Source organism: Bombina bombina, chromosome 8 (assembly GCF_027579735.1).
Source record: "Bombina bombina isolate aBomBom1 chromosome 8, aBomBom1.pri, whole genome shotgun sequence".
Classification (NCBI taxonomy): Eukaryota; Metazoa; Chordata; class Amphibia; order Anura; family Bombinatoridae; genus Bombina; species Bombina bombina.
This window is the reverse complement of record NC_069506.1, coordinates 348,780,641-348,802,268: the sequence shown is the minus strand read 5'-3', so window position 1 is coordinate 348,802,268 and position 21,628 is coordinate 348,780,641.

The following is a 21,628-nucleotide window of genomic DNA, read 5'->3' as shown; positions in this document are numbered from 1 at the left end:
AATGCTGCTGCAACTCCCACAGTTTCCCACTCTCTCTGTCTCTAAATGCTGTTGCAACTCCGACAGTTACCCACTCTCTGTCTCTGAATGCTGCGGCAACTGCCACAGTTACCCACTCTGTCTCTGAATGCTGCTGCAACTCCCACAGTTACCCGCTCTCTCTATCCTGTCTCTGAATGCTGCTGCAACTCCCACAGTTACCCACTCTCTCTGTCTCTAAATGCTGCTGCAACTCCCACAGTTACCCGCTCTCTCTGTCCTGTCTCTGAATGCTGCTGCAACTCCCACAGTTACCAACTATCTCTGTCTCTAAATGCTGCTGCAACTCCCACAGTTACCCACTCTCTCTGTCTCTGAATGCTGCTGCAACTCCCACAGTTACCCACTCTCTCTGTATGCTGTTGCAAGTCCTACAGTTACCCACTCTCTCTGAATGCTGCTGCAACTCCCACAGTTACCCACTCTCTCTGTATGCTGTTGCAACTCCTATAGTTACCCACTCTCTCTGTCTCTGAATGCTGCTGCAAGTCCCACAGTTACCCACTCTCTCTGTATCTGAATGCTGCTGCAAGTCCCACAGTTACCCACTCTCTCTGTCTCTGAATGCTGCTGCAACTCCCACAGTTACCCACTCTCTCTGTCTCTGAATGCTGCTGCAACTCCCACAGTTACCCACTCTCTCTGTCTCTGAATGCTGCTGCAACTCCCACAGTTACCCACTCTCTCTGTATGCTGTTGCAACTACTACAGTTACCCACTCTCTCTGTCTCTGAATGCTGCTGCAACTCCCACAGTTACCCACTCTCTCTGTCTCTGAATGCTGCTGCAACTCCCACAGTTACCCACTCTCTCTGTCTCTGAATGCTGCTGCAACTCCCACAGTTACCCACTCTCTCTGTCTCTGAATGCTGCTGCAACTCCCACAGTAACCCACTCTCTCTGTATGCTGTTGAAACTCCCACAGTTACCCACTCTCTCTGTCTCTGAATGCTGCTGCAACTCCCACAGTTACCCACTCTCTCTGTATGCTGTTGCAACTCCTACAGTTACCCACTCTCTCTGTCTCTGAATGCTGCTGAAACTCCCACAGTTACCCACTCTCTCTGTCTCTGAATGCTGCTGCAACTCCCACAGTTACCCACTCTCTCTGTCTCTGAATGCTGCTGCAACTCCCACAGTTACCCACTCTCTCTGTCTCTGAATGCTGCTGCAACTCCCACAGTTACCCACTCTCTCTGTCTCTGAATGCTGCTGCAACTCCCACAGTAACCCACTCTCTCTGTATGCTGTTGCAACTCCCACAGTTACCCACTCTCTCTGTCTCTGAATGCTGCTGCAACTCCCACAGTTACCCACTCTCTCTGTATGCTGCTGCAACTCCCACAGTTACCCACTGTCTCTGTCTCTAAATGCTGCTGCAACTGCCACACATTCCCACTCTCTCTGTCTCTGAATGCTGCTGCAACGCCCACAGTTACCCACTCTCTCTGTATGCTGTTGCAACTCCTACAGTTACCCACTCTGTGCGCCTCACTGACTGGACTGAGTAACTATCCTCTCACTGCTCCCGCCTCCCGGTGCTCCGCCTCCTCCCCTCTCACCACCAGCCTTGCAAGAACTGAATGATTGGAGAATAATAGTGTATATCTTCTAATCATTTAGATTGTAGCATTATGCGTACGTGCTCTGCCTGTCACCTGTGCCTCCGCTCGGCCACTCCTCACTCCTGAAATTTTCCCGGGGTAAAAATTTCGCCAAAAATTAAAATAGCGCCCCCAAAAAAATAAAATTAAAAGTGGCAGAAGCTAAAAAAACTAAAACATTTAATAAAAAAAATAGTTTCGGTGTTTAGATAAGACCTGCATACTATTAAGCAATATGTCGAATAGGAAAATTTTTGTTCCTCTCTTTTCCTTTTTATTCAATAAATATAGACGACAACTATAGGGATCATATGCAATTTTACTTTCAATAAAAGAAAATTTTGAAAAAAAAAAAAAAAAAATTGTTTCAACTGGCCTAAGGCCGGCCCTGAAGAAGGTAAATAGCAGATGCAGTTATTGCATTGTAGTGCTAGTGTTTTTATTATACTGGGAGTCTGGTGGTTAAGGGGTTACTAGTGGATAGCAGGTTTTTAGCGTTGGTGAGGCTATTACAATGGAGTTGTGGCAGTTTAGAGGCTAATAGTGGTTAAGGGATTTGTTTGTAGCAGGGGATTAGGACTGTTAGGGTTTAAGTGTGATGAAGCTTCTGGCCGTGGTCTGGCAGTTTAGGGGTTAATATGAAGACAGACAGTAGTGGTTAGGGAGATTATGCTTTTTCAGATTTTTTGTGTGTGTGCTTTTGCTAGACATTGGGGCCAAATTATCAAGCTCTGAATGGAGCTTGATGCCCCCTTGTTTCCTTCTGACGTCCGCTGCTCCATAACTTGTCCGTCTGCTCTGAGGCTGCGGATAGAAATCAACCCAATTGAATACGATCGGGTTGATTGACACCCCCTGCTAGCGGCCGCAAATCTGCAGGGGGCGCTATTGCACAAGCAGTTCTGGTGACCTGCTTGTGCAATGATAAATGCTGACAGCGTATGCTGTCAGCATTTATCGATGTGCAGCGGATATGATACACTACATCGTATCATGTCCGCTCGCACTTTGATAAATATGACCCATTGTGTTAGTGCAAACTACTTTGTTATAGCTCAATGTTTGCCACTCACAAAATTATCTCAGGCACAAAAAAAATTAACCAGTGCAAATAGTTCAGCACAAAAATGGAAGCGGTATGGATTTTACGCAAAGTGGTTAAACAAACAGACAAAGGCCTATAGTTATCAAGGTCTGGCGGACCTGATCCGACACTGCGGATCAGTTCCGCCAGACCTCCCTGAATACGGCGAGCAACACGCTTGCCGTATTCAGCATTGCACCAGCAGCTCACAAGAGCTGCTGGTGCAACGCCGCCCCCTGCAGACTCGCGGCCAATCGGCCACCAGCAGTGGGGTGTCAATCAACCCGATCGTACTCGATCGGGTTGATTTCCGGCGATCTGTGTCCGTCTGCTCAGAGCAGGCGGACAGGTTATGGAACAGCGGTCTTTGCGACCTCTGCTTCATAACTGCTGTTTCTGGCGATTCTGATGACTCGCCAGAAACACGGGGCATCAAGCTCCATACGGATACATATGCCCCAAAGTCCCCATTCAGAAAATGGAAGCCTTGCAACTCTCAAGCAGGAAATAGCTAATAAGATAATCAGGAGCAGAAGTCACACATACACACTTTAACTATGTATTTTTCTACTACAATGTCCCTTTAATGCAATATTTAATGGTATTGTGACATATGAGCTGTGCATCAGTATCATTCAGCTACTCTTTTTTACTATCAGCTGCATGGTGAAAAAACTTCCATTCAGCTTCACCAGTTCTGTGTTCACACTTTGCTTTACTGTAATCTCATGGGATTTCACCAAAATCTCACAAGATTCCATAGTAAACGTCCTTACACTGAGGAAGGAAATAAAGAGAGCGCGCTTGCGCATGCCAGATGCAGGCTCCCTTGCAAGTCCAAGGAAAAGCATCCTGATTGGTTGCTGAAAGTCCTCTTGCAATGCAATACCACTACTTTGAACATTTAGAGGTAAAATATCTACCTTTTTTACATAAAGATATTTAGTAACATTTTATTGTCAGCTTTTACAGATACCTGAATGCTGCATTGAGTTTCATCTGATTCAACATTTGAGTATTATGTCCCTTTAATTGCCGATATAATTTTATATATGGGTCTGAGGAAGGGGAGATTATCCTTGAAACGTCACCAGATTAAAGTAATACGGAAGTTTGACTGAAACCCAGCGAGTGCGGTCTGTATACTTTCTATTTATCGCCTCTTACCGGCACCCTGGTTGTTGTCATTCTTGGTTAGTGAGAGTGCAGTACCTACCATTTCTGTATATATATCCCTTTAAAGAGTTATTCAGTAATTCAAAGAACGTATGATAGAAATTGGCCTCTGCTGGTTAACTTGAATATAATTATTTGCATTGTATGAAGATTGGAACGTACTGAACACTTGGCCACAAGATCCCAGATATAAAATAAAGCATTAATTACACAAGTAACCCTATAGCTGCTCCCTAGTTTCTGCGGCTCCTAGCAATAAAGTGCTGAATGAGAGAAATCACGGAGCCGCAGACAACTTGGAGCTCTGATAATGGGACTGTGTAGTTATCAATAAGTGCTATTATTATGTGGTTCCTGCACGTCAGCTGCACTTTATCTGCTTCTCTAGCTTTAATTATTCCTATATCTTCTCATTATATAATTGCTTTGTACCTATCCTCATGAAGAGAATCTCAACCTCAGCTTTGAGTGCTCCGTTATCCCCTTCATATAATTCTGCAAAAGGCTTCATATCCAATGACAGTTCCCATCAATGCTCTCTATAGTTTACCCATTAAACTCTTGTGATATCTCTTCCCATAATCCTGCAATAAGCAATCCTCCAAATGCTGCTATAAGTCATTTAGTTGCCATCACTGTAACTGCAACAAGCGGATGCCCATACAACTCCTCTGATTCCTCCCCTGGATCTGCTCTCCCTACCCTAATTACACCTTTACAAAACATTTTCTGACTGTACAAGTCGCCGGATCTTTTCTCCCCAATGTACCTGATTTAATAACTGTGCTCCTAAACTTGCAATATAACACATTGGCACCATATAACTGTCCCTTGTATCTGCCCCTGTAACTCCTCTGCTATATGCAAAATATAAATGCACCATACAAAATCCATAGAAAAGCCTTTAATTTTCCCCCAGGTACCTGCACCATATCGCACCTTTTCTTGCCTACAACCTATAACCCCCAGTATATTCCCTAAATATATGTAGGCAACTAATTGCTGTCTCCTGTAAAACTCCTACAATCTTCACCATACGCTCCCTATAACCTCATACACTCTGTAGCTGCTCTCCATAACTCCATATAACTTCATACACTCTATAGCTGCTCTGTATAACTCCCTCACACTCTATATCTGCTCCCTATAACTCCCTCACACTCTATAGATGCTCCCTATAACTCCCGTACACTTTATAGCTGCTCCCTATAACTCCCTTACACTCTATAGCTGCTCCCTATAACTCCCTTACACTCTATAGTTGCTCCCTATAACTCCCTCACACTCTATAGCTGATCTGTATAACTCCCTTATACTCTATATCTGCTCCCTATAACTCCCTCACACTCTATAGATGCTCCCTATAACTCCCTCACACTCTATATCTGCTCCCTATAACTTCCTCACACTCTATAGATGCTCCCTATAACTCCCGTACACTTTATAGCTGCTCCCTATAACTCCCTTACACTCTATAGCTGCTCCCTATAACTCTATTACACTCTATAGTTGCTCCCTATAACTCCCTCACACTCTATAGCTGCTCCCTATAACTCCCTCACACTCTATAGATGCTCCCTATAACTCCCTTACACTCTATAGCTGCTCCCTATAACTCCCTTATACTCTATAGCTGCTCCCTATAACTCCCTCACACTCTATAGCTGCTCCCTATAACTCCCTCACACTCTATAGATGCTCCCTATAACTCCCTTACACTCTATAGCTGCTCCCTATAACTCCCTTACACTCTATAGCTGCTCCCTATAACTCTCTTACACTCTATAGATGCTCCCTATAACTCCCTCACACTCTATAGCTGCTCTGTATAACTCCCTTACACTATATAGCTGCTCCCTATAACTCCCTTACACTCTATAGCTGCTCCCTGTAACTCCCTTACACTCTATAGCTGCTCCCTATAACTCCCTTACACTCTATAGCTGCTCCCTATAACTCCCTTACACTCTATAGCTGCTCCCTATAACTCCCTTACACTCTATAGCTGCTCCCTATAACTCTCTTACACTCTATAGATGCTCCCTATAACTCCCTCACACTCTATAGATGCTCCCTATAACTCCCTTACACTCTATAGCTGCTCCCTGTAACTCCCTTACACTCTATAGCTGCTCCCTATAACTCCCTCACACTCGATAGCTGCTCCCTATAACTCCCTTACACTCTATAGCTGCTCCATATAACTCCCTTACACTCTATAGCTGCTCCCTATAACTCCCTTACACTCTATAGCTGCTCCCTATAACTCCCTTACACTCTATAGCTGCTCCCTATAACTCCCTTACACTCTATAGATGCTCCCTATAACTCCCTTACACTCTATAGCTGCTCCCTGTAACTCCCTTACACTCTATAGCTGCTGCCTGTAACTCCCTTACACTCTATAGATGCTCCCTATAACTCCCTTACACTCTATAGCTGCTGCCTGTAACTCCCTTACACTCTATAGCTGCTCCCTATAACTCCCTTATACTCTATAGTTGCTCCCTATAACTACCTCACACTCTATAGATGCTCCATATAACCCCCTTACACTCTGTAGCTGCTCCCTATAACTCCCTTACACTCTATAGATGCTCCCTATAACTCCCTTACACTCTATAGCTGCTCCCTATAACTCCCTTACACTCTATAGCTGCTGCCTGTAACTCCCTTACACTCTATAGCTGCTCCCTATAACTCCCTTACACTCTATAGCTGCTGCCTGTAACTCCCTTACACTCTATAGCTGCTCCCTATAACTCCCTTACACTCTATAGCTGCTCCCTATAACTCCCTTACACTCTATAGCTGCTGCCTGTAACTCCCTTACACTCTATAGCTGCTCCCTATAACTCCCTTACACTCTATAGCTGCTCCCTATAACTCCCTTACACTCTATAGCTGCTGCCTGTAACTCCCTTACACTCTATAGCTGCTCCCTATAACTCCCTTACACTCTATAGTTGCTGCCTGTAACTCCCTTACACTCTATAGCTGCTCCCTATAACTCCCTTACACTCTATAGCTGCTGCCTGTAACTCCCTTACACTCTATAGCTGCTCCCTATAACTCCCTTACACTCTATAGCTGCTGCCTGTAACTCCCTTACACTCTGTAGCTGCTCCCTATAACTCCCTCACACTCTATAGTTGCTCCCTATAACTCCCTCACACTCTATAGATGCTCCCTATAACTCTCTTACACTCTATAGATGCTCCCTATAACTCCCTCACACTCTATAGCTGCTCCCTATAACTCCCTTACACTCTATAGCTGCTCCCTATAACTCCCTCACACTCTATAGATGCTCCCTATAACTCCCTTACACTCTATAGCTGCTCCCTATAACTCCCTTACACTGTATAGCTGTTCCCTATAACTCCCTTACACTGTATAGCTGCTCCCTATAACTCCCTTACACTCTATAGTTGCTGCCTGTAACTCCCTTACACTGTATAGCTGTTCCCTATAACTCCCTCACACTCTATAGCTGCTCCCTATAACTCCCTTACACTGTATAGCTGTTCCCTATAACTCCCTTACACTGTATAGCTGTTCCCTATAACTCCCTTACACTGTATAGCTGTTCCCTATAACTCCCTTACACTGTATAGCTGCTCCCTATAACTCCCTTACACTCTATAGTTGCTGCCTGTAACTCCCTTACACTGTATAGCTGTTCCCTATAACTCCCTCACACTCTATAGCTGCTCCCTATAACTCCCTTACACTGTATAGCTGTTCCCTATAACTCCCTCACACTCTATAGCTGCTCCCTATAACTCCCTTACACTCTATAGCTGTTCCCTATAATTCCCTCACACTCTATAGCTGCTCCCTATAACTCCCTTACACTGTATAGCTGCTCCCTATAACTCCCTTATACTCTATAGTTGCTCCCTATAATTCCCTTATACTCTATAGTTGCTCCCTGTAACTCCCTTACACTCTATAGCTGCTCTCTATAACTCCCTTACACTCTATAGCTGCTCCCTGTAACTCCCTTACACTCTATAGCTGCTCCCTATAACTCCCTTACACTCTATAGCTGCTCCCTATAACTCCCGTACACTTTATAACTGCTCCCTATAACTCCCTTACACTCTATAGCTGCTCCCTATAACTCCCTTACACTCTATAGCTGCTCCATATAACTCCCTTATATTCTATAGCTGCTCCCTATAACTCCCTTACACTCTATAGCTGCTCCATATAACTCCCTTACACTCTGTAGCTGCTCCCTGTAACTTCCTTACACTCTATAGCTGCTGCCTATAACTCCAGTAAACTCTATAGCTGCTGCCTGTAACTCCCTTACACTCTGTAGCTGCTCCCTATAACTCCCTTACACTCTATAGCTGCTCCCTATAACTCCCTCACACTCTATAGCTGCTCCCTATAACTCCCTTACACTCTATAGCTGCTCCCTGTAACTTCCTTACACTCTATAGCTGCTCCCTATAACTCCCTTACACTCTATAGCTGCTGCCTATAACTCCCTTACACTCTATAGCTGCTCCCTATAACTCCCTTATACTCTATAGTTGCTCCCTATAACTCCCTCACACACTATAGCTGCTCTCTATAACTGCCTATAACACCCCTACACTATAGCTGCTCTCTATAACTGCCTATAACACCCCTACACTCTATAGCTGCTCCCTATAACTGCCTATAACACCCCTACACACTATAGCTGCTCTCTATAACTGCCTATAACACCCCTACACTATATAGCTGCTCACTTTAACTGCCTATAACACCCCTACACTCTATAGCTGCTCTCTATAACTGCCTATAACACCCCTACACTATAGCTGCTCTCTATAACTGCCTATAACACCCCTACACTCTATAGCTGCTCTCTATAACTGCCTATAACACCCCTACACGCTATAGCTGCTCTCTATAACTGCCTATAACACCCCTACACTCTATAGCTGCTCCCTATAACTGCCTATAACACCCCTACACTCTATAGCTGCTCTCTATAACTGCCTATAACACCCCTACACTCTATAGCTGCTCTCTATAACTGCCTATAACACCCCTACACTCTATAGCTGCTCTCTATAACTGCCTATAACACCCCTACACTCTATAGCTGCTCTCTATAACTGCCTATAACACGCCTACACTCTATAGCTGCTCTCTATAACTGCCTATAACACCCCTACACTCTATAGCTGCTCTCTATAACTGCCTATAACACCCCTACACTCTATAGCTGCTCTCTATAACTGCCTATAACACCCCTACACTCTATAGCTGCTCTCTATAACTGCCTATAACACCCCTACACTCTATAGCTGCTCTCTATAACTGCCTATAACACGCCTACACTCTATAGCTGCTCTCTATAACTGCCTATAACACCCCTACACTCTATAGCTGCTCTCTATAACTGCCTATAACACCCCTACACTATAGCTGCTCTCTATAACTGCCTATAACACCCCTACACTCTATAGCTGCTCTCTATAAGTGCCTATAACACCCCTACACTCTATAGCTGCTCCCTATAACTGCCTATAACACCCCTACACTCTATAGCTGCTCTCTATAACTGCCTATAACACCCCTACACTCTATAGCTGCTCTCTATAACTGCCTATAACACCCCTACACTCTATAGCTGCTCTCTATAACTGCCTATAACACCCCTACACTCTATAGCTGCTCTCTATAACTGCCTATAACACCCCTACACTCTATAGCTGCTCTCTATAACTGCCTATAACACCCCTACACTCTATAGCTGCTCTCTATAACTGCCTATAACACCCCTACACTCTATAGCTGCTCTCTATAACTGCCTATAACACCCCTACACTCTATAGCTGCTCTCTATAACTGCCTATAACACCCCTACACTCTATAGCTGCTCTCTATAACTGCCTATAACACCCCTACACTATAGCTGCTCTCTATAACTGCCTATAACACCCCTACACTCTATAGCTGCTCTCTATAAGTGCCTATAACACCCCTACACTCTATAGCTGCTCCCTTTAGCTACCTATAACATCGCTAAATTTGTATCTGCTTCTCATCTTTTTATAACTCCCCTGCACTATACAGTTGCTCCTTTTGACTCCCCTATACTCTGTAGCTGCACCCTATAACTACCTATAACTCCACTAAATATTGTAGCTGCCCCATCTCATAAACTTTAAACAATCTCCCTATTACTCCCCTAAACTGAATAGATGTTCCACATAATTCCCCTACACTCTAAAGATGAGACCTATAAGACTCTAGTGTGGTAGGTAGGGTTCTTCTAATGATGATCACCTAGAAATTGTCAACTGAGCACTAAATATGTCATTTGTTCATATAAATATGGGGCTAGACATCATGTCTGCTTGGTATTATGCACCAACGGCTCCTTTTACCTCCACTCTAAACCATATAACGGTCCTTGAGATCTGCCACCCATAGCTCTCATGCTATATCCGTCCTGTGCCAGGGATAATTCCCGCTAGCCCCCTGGTCACTGTGTAATTGCTCTTTATACTAAATATTTAACTACCCCAGTATATGCACCATATAACAAGTATTTATAGTTATAGCCTCCAATAAACCCTCTGCTATCTGCACCCTGAGCCTTGTACTTATAGTTCCTTATAAATCACTTGGGCACCATATATTGTATACTGCTCCATATAGCTGCCACCTGTAACTCTTCTATAACAGCTGGATGTAGTTGCTACCTATAACCCACAGGTACATGCAATATATAACTGCTCCCTATAAAAACCTCAAACCTACAATTGTTCCCTTACGTTGGAAGGTAATTACTAATATGTGCTTTTCTCTAAGCGTTTGGGTATAAAATACAGAAGGCAATATCCAATGCTCTCTGTTATTATTTTCCTTTAACCTGTACCCTAAAACTGATCCTCATTACTCCCCACTACAGCACCCTTGTATGTGCACCCTATAACTATCTGTCACACACCAGACACAGTACCCTGACAGATCCCATCAGTCTCTGTGACGAGCTGTTTTTACCACTGTCCGACAGCAGTGTTTTTTATAGTGATGGATCTTGCAATTCTGCATTGCTGAAGTAGATTTATTGCACTGTGTAATGGTGATTGATTAACATGAATCGTGGTCTCTCTTTAGAAAAGCGGAACGGTAATAAGAGAAATCTCCGGAATGAATCACGGGCCTGGCCTTATAAATCTGATGCGGCTGCCCTTGAAGATCTTCAGTGTGAAGCTATCTCCCTGGCTAAGGATGGGTTCAGGCATTTTATTGAGATAATTCAGCAGTCTGTAGTGATGGAAGTGAAACCTAGAGTATTAGTATATAACGGAGTACACAGAACATTAATTCCTGCAATAAAACAGCACACTGGCAGCGTATACATTGTATACATGTCTTCCTTTAGCTGGATTTTATTGCAAGACTAGAAGCTTTGTTTTTAGGGCAAAAATCTTCTTCACTGTCCTTAAAGGGACATTAAACACTTAGGCCTAGATTTAGAGTTCGGCGGTAAAAGGGCTGTTAACGCTCCGCGGGTTTTTTTCTGGCCGCACCATAAATTTAACTCTGGTATCGAGAGTTCAAACAAATGCTGCGTTAGGCTCCAAAAAAGGAGCGTAGAGCATTTTTACCGCAAATGCAACTCTCGATACCAGAGTTGCTTACGGACGCGGCCGGCATCAAAAACGTGCTCGTGCACGATTCTCCCATAGGAAACAATGGGGCTGTTTGAGCTGAAAAAAAACCTAACACCTGCAAAAAAGCAGCGTTCAGCTCCTAACGCAGCCCCATTGTTTCCTATGGGGAAACACCTCCTAAGTCTGCACCTAACACCCTAACATGTACCCTGAGTCTAAACACCCCTAACCTTACACTTATTAACCCCTAATCTGCCGCCCCCGCTATCGCTGACCCCTGCATTACACTTTTAACCCCTAATCTGCCGCTCCGTAAACCGCCGCCACCTACGTTATCCCTATGTACCCCTAATCTGCTGCCCTAACATCGCCGACCCCTATGTTATATTTATTAACCCCTAATCTGCCCCCCACAACGTCGCCGACACCTACCTACACTTATTAACCCCTAATCTGCCGAGCGGACCTGAGCGCTACTATAATAAAGTTATTAACCCCTAATCCGCCTCACTAACCCTATCATAAATAGTATTAACCCCTAATCTGCCCTCCCTAACATCGCCGACACCTACCTTCAATTATTAACCCCTAATCTTCCGACCGGAGCTCACCGCTATTCTAATAAATGTATTAACCCCTAAAGCTAAGTCTAACCCTAACACTAACACCCCCCTAAGTTAAATATAATTTTTATCTAACGAAATAAATTAACTCTTATTAAATAAATAATTCCTATTTAAAGCTAAATACTTACCTGTAAAATAAATCCTAATATAGCTACAATATAAATTATAATTATATTATACCTATTTTAGGATTAATATTTATTTTACAGGCAACTTTGTAATTATTTTAACCAGGTACAATAGCTATTAAATAGTTAAGAACTATTTAATAGTTACCTAGTTAAAATAATTACAAATTTACCTGTAAAATAAATCCTAACCTAAGATATAATTAAACCTAACACTACCCTATCAATAAAATAATTAAATAAACTACCTACAATTACCTACAATTAACCTAACACTACACTATCAATAAATTAATTAAACACAATTGCTACAAATAAATAAAATTAAATAAACTATCTAAAGTACAAAAAATAAAAAAGAACTAAGTTACAGAAAATAATAAAATATTTACAAACATAAGAAAAATATTACAACAATTTTAAACTAATTACACCTACTCTAAGCCCCCTAATAAAATAACAAAGCCCCCCAAAATAAAAAATTCCCTACCCTATTCTAAAATACAAATATTACAAGCTCTTTTACCTTACCAGCCCTGAACAGGGCCCTTTGCGGGGCATGCCCCAAGAATTTCAGCTCTTTTGCCTGTAAAAAAAAACATACTATACCCCCCCCCCCAACATTACAACCCACCACCCACATACCCCTAATCTAACCCAAACCCCCCTTAAATAAACCTAACACTACCCCCCTGATGATCTTCCTACCTTGTCTTCACCATGCCAGGTTCACCGATCCGTCCTGGCTCCAAGATCTTCATCCAACCCAAGCGGGGGCTAGACATCCACTGAAGAAGTCCAGAAGAGGGTCCAAAGTCTTCCTCCTATCCGGCAAGAAGAGGACATCCGGACCGGCAAACATCTTCTCCAAGCGGCATCTTCTATCTTCTTCCATCCGATGACGACCGGCTCCATCTTGAAGACCTCCAGCGCGGATCCATCCTCTTCTTCCGACGACTAGACGACGAATGACGGTTCCTTTAAGGGACGTCATCCAAGATGGCGTCCCTCGAATTCCGATTGGCTGATAGGATTCTATCAGCCAATCGGAATTAAGGTAGGAATTTTCTGATTGGCTGATGGAATCAGCCAATCAGAATATAGTTCAATCCGATTGGCTGATCCAATCAGCCAATCAGATTGAGCTCGCATTCTATTGGCTGTTCCGATCAGCCAATAGAATGCGAGCTCAATCTGATTGGCTGATTGGATCAGCCAATCGGATTGAACTTGATTCTGATTGGCTGATTCCATCAGCCAATCAGAAAATTCCTACCTTAATTCCGATTGGCTGATAGAATCCTATCAGCCAATCGGAATTCGAGGGACGCCATCTTGGATGACGTCCCTTAAAGGAACCGTCATTCGTCGTCTAGTCGTCGGAAGAAGAGGATGGATCCGCGCTGGAGGTCTTCAAGATGGAGCCGGTCGTCATCGGATGGAAGAAGATAGAAGATGCCGCTTGGAGAAGATGTTTGCCGGTCCGGATGTCCTCTTCTTGCCGGATAGGAGGAAGACTTTGGACCCTCTTCTGGACTTCTTCAGTGGATGTCTAGCCCCCGCTTGGGTTGGATGAAGATCTTGGAGCCAGGACGGATCGGTGAACCTGGCATGGTGAAGACAAGGTAGGAAGATCATCAGGGGGGTAGTGTTAGGTTTATTTAAGGGGGGTTTGGGTTAGATTAGGGGTATGTGGGTGGTGGGTTGTAATGTTGGGGGGGGGGTATAGTATGTTTTTTTTTACAGGCAAAAGAGCTGAAATTCTTGGGGCATGCCCCGCAAAGGGCCCTGTTCAGGGCTGGTAAGGTAAAAGAGCTTGTAATATTTGTATTTTAGAATAGGGTAGGGAATTTTTTATTTTGGGGGGCTTTGTTATTTTATTAGGGGGCTTAGAGTAGGTGTAATTAGTTTAAAATTGTTGTAATATTTTTCTTATGTTTGTAAATATTTTATTATTTTCTGTAACTTAGTTCTTTTTTATTTTTTGTACTTTAGATAGTTTATTTAATTTTATTTATTTGTAGCAATTGTGTTTAATTAATTTATTGATAGTGTAGTGTTAGGTTAATTGTAGGTAATTGTAGGTAGTTTATTTAATTATTTTATTGATAGGGTAGTGTTAGGTTTAATTATATCTTAGGTTAGGATTTATTTTACAGGTAAATTTGTAATTATTTTAACTAGGTAACTATTAAATAGTTCTTAACTATTTAATAGCTATTGTACCTGGTTAAAATAATTACAAAGTTGCCTGTAAAATAAATATTAATCCTAAAATAGCTATAATATAATTATAATTTATATTGTAGCTATATTAGGATGTATTTTACAGGTAAGTATTTAGCTTTAAATAGGAATTATTTATTTAATAAGAGTTAATTTATTTCGTTAGATAAAAATTATATTTAACTTAGGGGGGTGTTAGTGTTAGGGTTAGACTTAGCTTTAGGGGTTAATACATTTATTAGAATAGCGGTGAGCTCCGGTCGGCAGATTAGGGGTTAATAATTGAAGGTAGGTGTCGGCGATGTTAGGGAGGGCAGATTAGGGGTTAATACTATTTATGATAGGGTTAGTGAGGCGGATTAGGGGTTAATAACTTTATTATAGTAGCGCTCAGGTCCGCTCGGCAGATTAGGGGTTAATAAGTGTAGGTAGGTGTCGGCGACGTTGTGGGGGGCAGATTAGGGGTTAATAAATATAACATAGGGGTCGGCGATGTTAGGGGTAGCAGATTAGGGGTACATAGGGATAACGTAGGTGGCGGCGATTTGCGGTCGGAAGATTAGGGGTTAATTATTTTAAGTAGCTTGCGGCGACGTTGTGGGGGGCAAGTTAGGGGTTAATAGATATAATACAGGGGTCGGCGGTGTTAGGGGCAGCAGATTAGGGGTACATAAGTATAACGTAGGTGGCGGTCGGCAGATTAGGGGTTAAAAATTTTAATCGAGTGGCGGCGATGTGGGGGGACCTCGGTTTAGGGGTACATAGGTAGTTTATGGGTGTTAGTGTACTTTAGGGTACAGTAGTTAAGAGCTTTATAAACCGGCGTTAGCCAGAAAGCTCTTAACTCCTGCTATTTTCAGGCGGCTGGAATCTTGTCGTTAGAGCTCTAACGCTCACTGCAGAAACGACTCTAAATACCAGCGTTAGAAAGATCCCATTGAAAAGATAGGCTACGCAAATGGCGTAGGGGGATCTGCGGTATGGAAAAGTCGCGGCTGAAAAGTGAGCGTTAGACCCTTTAATCACTGACTCCAAATACCAGCGGGCGCCCAAAACCAGCGTTAGGAGCCTCTAACGCTGGTTTTGACGGCTACCGCCGAACTCTAAATCTAGGCCTTAGAGATGGTAATATAAAATGATAAATCATATATATAAAAAAAAGTCTGCAATATAATTTCATGAGTTATTTTGTCCCCTTTTCCTGTAATTCCAATCTGGAATTGGTGTGAGCTTTGCCGTTCCTGTTAGAAATGTAATGCTGAACACCGTTACATTCCACACAGCCATTGGCTGCACACTCAAGTGACCTATTTATAACGGTCTCTTAGAAGCAAAAAGGAAGAGAAACGATGGCACTACATCTGTTGTGTCCCTCTTTTATTATTATTTTTATTATTATTACTATTATTATTATTATTATTATTATTATTATTATTATTATTATTATTATTATTGTATTATGCCACTATAAGAATTTCAGAGGTAAATAACCAAACGGGGAATAACAATAAATATACGTGGCTCACACTCTAATAGTGTAATCCATATATTTGGTAACATTCCACTTTATGGTAACCAATCACATGAACCGCTGATCCACTTAGTGTCAGGTGTTATACAACATTGGAATTCTGGTGTTGAAAACGTATCTGCTTAGTAATCAATAGTGTTGTTGAGTGCTATTTATGTACATACTTCTCTAATGTTACAATTTGGGAAATCTCACTTAGCGCCTACTGCTAAAAGAACCCTTAGCTCTGATAAGTGACCCCTAGTGGTCAAAATCGTTTAGGAAAATCGGAAAATCAAAAGTTTATCAAAGCGCCAGCTGACCGGCTTGGGTTCAGAAATGTGAAACCTATTCCTTCACAGTTAAAGTTAAAATAGAGTATTTATTAAAACAATATTAAAATGTAGCCGAATACAGTTGTTGTGTAGATTTTCTTGCATACATTCACATGTAACAATTAACAATAAAACAATAAAACAATGAAAGGTACCTTCAAGGATAACAATAAAATTGGGACAAATTGTCCTATATCAGTATTACCTGATATGGTTATTGTTAATTGTTACATGTGAATGTATGCAAGAAAATCTACACAACAACTGTATTCGGCTACATTTTAATATTGTTTTAATAAATACTCTATTTTAACTTTAACTGTGAAGGAATAGGTTTCACATTTCTGAACCCAAGCCGGTCAGCTGGCGCTTTGATAAACTTTTGATTTTCCCACTTCTCTAATGTTATACTCTAGAATTCTTCCAGTTATATCTGTCTTTAATTGGCCATAGCAGAGAAGGTAACTTAAGTTACAAGATGGCAACTCCCATTGTTTTATAGACACTAAACCTTTACACTTATAATATCAATATTTAAACAGCTAATAAAACTTTAAAAAATTAATCTAGATGATATTCTCAGACTAATCTTTTCTTTGAATGTTTCATAAAATCTAGCTTTTATTTAGTGCTTAATGTCCCTTTAACAGCAGCAATGAAAGTGACAACTAATCTGAAAATAATTTGAGTAAACCACAACAAACCCCAGATCTTTCTTTGCTGCTCCCAGATAGTTAACAACCTCACAGCTAGATTACGAGTTTTGCGTTATGAGTGAAAAAGCATTGTTATGCTTCATAACGCTTCACTTCCCTAACGCCGCTATTACAAGTCTTGTAGGTATAGCTGTACCGCACACCTTTTTGGCCGTCACGCAATGTCAGTACCGCACTTTAAGAAAAGTCCTTTTTCAATGGGACTCCCATAGCGCCGGTATTACGAGTTTTGCGGTGAGGCCAAAAAGTGAGCGGTACACTCTAACCACAAGATCCGTACCGCCATCTAAAGTCAGTAGTTATGAGTTTTATGCTACAAAGCTGTAACATAAAACTCATAACTAAAGTGTTAAAAAGTATACTAACACCCATAAACTACCTATTAACCCCTAAACCGAGGCCCTCCCTCATCGCAAACACTATAATAAATTTATTGACCCCTAATCTGCTGCTGCCGATATCGCTGCCACTTTAAAAAATATTAACCCCTATTCCACTGCTTCCCTACATCATCGCCACTATAATAAAATTATTAACTCCTATACCGCCGTCCTCCCGCATCGCAAACACTATTTAAATATTATTAACCCCTAATCTGCCGTCTGCCCACTCCACCGCTATAATAAACCTATTAACCACTAAACCGCAAGCCACCCACAACGAAATATACTGTAATAAACTATTAACCCATAAACCTCTGGCCTCCCACATCACTACATAAATATATTAACCCCTAAACCTAACCCTAACGTAACCCTAAGCATAACCCTAACCCTAACGTAACCTTAAGCCAAACACCCCCTAACTTAAATATAATTAAAATCAATCTAAACAAAACTCCTATTTAAAAATAAATACCTATAAAATAAACCATAAGCTAGCTACAAAATAACTAATACTTATAATATTGTAGCTATATTAGGTTTTATTTTTATTTCACAAGTAAGTTTGTATTTATTTTAACTAGGTAGAATAGTTACTAAATAGTTATTAACTATTTACTAACTACCTAGTTAAAATAAATACAAAGTTACATGTAAAATAAAACAGAACTAGCCTCACACTAAAACCTAACATTACAATAAAATGAAATAAATTAAATTAATCAAATACAATTTTCTAAATTACAAAGAAATTAAACACTAAAGTACACAAAATAAAATACGAAATTATTAAAAATAAAAACAAATTACTCCTAATCTAATAGCCCTATAAAAATACCCCCCCCCAAATAAAAACAAACCCTAGCCTGCACTAAACTGCCAATGGTCCTTAAAAGGGTCTTTTGCGGGGCATTGCCCCAAAGAAATCAGCTCCTTTACCTGTAAAAAAATACAAACAAACCCCAACAGTAAAATCCACCACCCACCCAAACTCCCAAAATTAAAACCTATCTAAACACACCTAAGCTAGCCATTGCCCTGAACAGGGCATTTGGATGGGCATTGCCCATAAAAGGGCATTTAGCTCTTTTACATTGCCCAAACCCTAAGCTAAACATAAAATAAACCCAATAAACCCTTAAAAAAACCTAACACTAACCCCCGACGATCCACTTACAGTTTTCGAAGACCGGACATCCATCCTCATTCAGGCAGCAGAAGTCTTCATCCAAGCGGGCTGAAATCCTCATCGAAGCCGGCAGAAGTCTTCATCCAGACGGCATCTTCTATCTTCATCCGGCGCGGAGCAGGTCTATCTCAAAACATACAGCACGGAGCATCCTCTTCTTCCGATGGTCAACGTAGAATGAAGTTTCCCTTTAAGGTACATAATCCAAGATGGCGTCCCTTACATTCCGATTGGCTGATAGAATTCTATTAGCTAATAGGAATTAAAGGGGAAAAATCCTATTGGCTGTTGCAATCAGCCAATAGGATTGAGCTTTCATCCTATTGGCTGATCCAATCAGCCAATAGGATTGAGCTTGCATTAGTAAAAATAAATACAAACTTACCTGTGAAATAAAAATAAAACCTAAGCTAGCTACAATATAACTATTAGTTTTTTATTTCACAGGTAAGTATGTATTTGGTTTTAAGTAGGTTTTAATTATATTTAAGTTAGGGGGTGTTAGGGTTACGTTAGGGTTAGGGTTATGCTTAGGGTTAGGGTTACATTAGGGTTAGGGTTTGGTTTAGGGGTTTATATACTTATTTAGTGTTAGTGATGCTGGAGGCCAGAGGTTTAGTGGTTAATAACTTTAGTATAGTGGCGGCGACTTTGGGGGCAGCAGATTAGGGGTTAATAACTATAATGTAGGAGGTGGCGATGTTAAGGGCGGCAGATTAGGGGTTAAAAAGTGTATTAAGGTGGCAGCGATATTGGGAGCAGCAGATTAGGGGTTAATAGTTTTATGTAGGTGGCGGCAATGTTAGGGGCAACAGATTAGGGGTGTTTGGACGTGGTTTTTATGTTAGGGTGTTAGGTTTAAACATAACTTTTTCTTTCCCCATAATGTGTTAGTTATGCATAAGCTACTCAATCCCACTTGTCAGATAGCATACTGTATGTTTTTTTATGCATAAGCAACTCAATCACACTTGTCAGATAGTATACTGTGTGTAAGTTATGCATAAGCAACTCAATCACACTTGTCAGATAGTATATTGTGTGTAAGTTATGCTTAAGCAACTCAATAGCACTCATCACATAGTATACTGTGTGTTAGTTATGCATAAGCTACTCAATCCCACTTGTCAGATAGCATACTGTATGTTTTTTTATGCATAAGCAACTCAATCACACTTGTCAGATAGTATACTGTGTGTTAGTTATGCATAAGCTACTCAATCGCACTTGTCAGATAGCATACTGTGTGTTAGTTATGCATAAGCAACTCAATCACATTTGTCAGATAGTATACTGTGTGTTAGTTATGCATAAGCAACTCAATCACACTTGTCAGATAATATACTGTGTGTTAGTTATGCATAAGCAACTCAATCACACTTGTCAGATAGTATACTGTGTGTTAGTTATGCATAAGCAACTCAATTACACTTGTCAGATAGTATACTGTGTGCTAAGTCATGCATAAGCAACTCAATCACACTTGTCAGATAGTATACTGTGTGTTAGTTATGCATAAGCAACTCAATCCCACTTGTCAGAGAGTATATTGAGTGTTAGTTATGCAAAAGCAACTCTATCCCACTTGTCAGATAGTATACTGATTGTTAGTTATGCATAAGCAACTCAATCACACTTGTCAGATAGTATACTGTGTGTTAGTTATGCATAAGCAACTCAATCTCACTTGTCAGAGAGTATATTGAGTGTTAGTTATGCAAAAGCAACTCTATCCCACTTGTCAGATAGTATACTGTGTGTTAGTTATGCATAAGCAACTCTATCCCACTTGTCAGATAGTATACTGATTGTTAGTTATGCATAGGCAACTCAATCCCACTTGTCAGATAGTATACTGAGTGTTAGTTATGCATAAGCAACTCAATCCCACTTGTCAGATAGTATACTGAGTTTTATATATGCATAAGCAACTCAATCACACTTGTTAGATAGTATAGTGTGTGTTAGTTATGCATAAGCAACTCAATCGCACTTGTCAGAGAGTATACTGTGTGTTAGTTATGCATAAGCAACTCAATCACACTTGTCAGATAGTATACTGTGTGTTAGTTATGTATAAGCTACTCAATCATACTTGTCAGATAGTATACCGTGTGTTAGTTATGCATAAGCTACTCAATCATACTTGTCAGATAGTATACTGTGTGTTAGTTATGCATAAGCAACTCAATCACACTTGTCAGATAGCATACTGTGTGTTAGTTATGCATAAGCTACTCAATCACACGTGTCAGATAGTATACTGTGTGTTAGTTATGCATAAGTTACTCAATCATACTTGTCAGACAGTATGCTCTGTGTTAGTCATACATAAGCAACTCTATCCCACTTGTCAGATAGTATACTGTGTGTTAGTTATGCATAAGCAACTCAATCACACTTGTCAGATAGCATACTGTGTGTTAGTCATACATAAGCAACTCAATCATACTTGTCAGACAATATGCTGTATGTTAGTTATGCATAAGCAACTCAATCACACTTGTCAGATAGCATACTGTGTGTTAATTATGTATAAGCAACTCAATCCCACTTGTCAGATAGTATACTGTGTGTTAGTTATGCATAAGCTACTCAATAGCACTTGTCAGAGAGTATATTGAGTGTTAGTTATGCATAAGCAACTCAATCACACTTGTCAGATAGCATACTGTGTGTTAATTATGTATAAGCAACTCAATCCCACTTGTCAGATAGTATACTGTGTGTTAGTTATGCATAAGCTACTCAATCGCACTTGTCAGATAGCATACTGTGTGTTAGTAATGCATTAGCAACTCAATTACACTTGTCAGATAATATACTGTGTGTTAGTTATGCATTAGCAACTCAATCACACTTGTCAGATAATATACTGTGTGTTAGTTATGCATAAGCAACTCAATCGCACTTGTCAGATGGTATACTGTGTGTTAGTCATGCATAAGCAACTCAATCACACTTGTCAGATGGTATGC